The sequence below is a fragment of the Beauveria bassiana genome, assembly GCF_000280675.1.
Source record: "Beauveria bassiana ARSEF 2860 unplaced genomic scaffold BBA_S00009, whole genome shotgun sequence".
Taxonomy (NCBI): Eukaryota; Fungi; Ascomycota; class Sordariomycetes; order Hypocreales; family Cordycipitaceae; genus Beauveria; species Beauveria bassiana.
The window spans coordinates 367,675-368,680 of record NW_007930844.1 but is presented as its reverse complement, the minus strand read 5'-3'; positions in this window follow the sequence as shown (position 1 = coordinate 368,680).

The window sequence follows — 1,006 nt, the reverse complement described above, 5'->3', positions numbered from 1 at the left end:
AATCAACGCAGGTACTGATCTGACTAAACTCTACTGATCTGGATAAGAAAAAGACAAAAAGTAAAGATACCAAAAAAAAANAAAAAAAGGTAGAAACATTCATCTTGTGCTCGGTGCATTTTTTTTTCTTTCCCATTCTTTTTGAACAAGATTTGTCAATGTCGACAAGTTTCACCACTTCTTCTCTCGGGTCCGGCTGCGCCGCGTTGGGCCACACCCCCCCCTCCTCTTCTCCCTGAAGAGGAGCCCCGGGTGGTCCATTCCAAACGGCCGGGACGGCGAGGAGTGAGGAATGCGGACGCGACGGGAGGCCAACTTTTTTCCCCATCTTGCTCATTTTCTTCTCCTTCGTTTGTGCTGCATGGTGCATATAGAAGAGATGTTAGATGCAAACAACAAAAGAATCCCCGGTAATAGAAGAAGAAACAAGACTAGCTAGTCAGGTCATGACGGCATCGATTAAATACTGCACATCATAATGGGAGGGGAATAATAGGCACGAGGAAGTGGAAGTGGTGCTGGACCAGGCTAGCTCGTGGCTTGGACAAACGTTTTTTGCAGGGATCAAGGAAACATATTACACGTGCAATAGTCAATGGGCGGATAGCCGGAGAATCGGTTGGGTGGCTTGTGCGGACTTGGCAAGGTTGTCGTGCTGAAGCGTGCATTTGGAGGTCATGTTCATGATAAGTGGTGAGGGTAATATGATTTATTAATGATTCTAGATGGGGGCGGGGGGGCCAATTCCAGCAGCTGTCATGCGCTGTCATGCGCTACAAAAAACCGCCTATATAATATGAGCATGGTCAATGGTGGTGTGCCAACTGTGGGCGGTTCATTGTGGATTCTGATTGGCCCAGTCTCGCGTAAATCAAAACAAACCGACGCGTCTCCCGAGACGCGTCGGCCAAAAACGCAAAAAAAGGTCAAGATGGTTCAGAACTTCAGCTAGACCAGACAAGCTGAGCCAAGGCATCGAATCAATTCCCGCCCACAAACGGGTCCG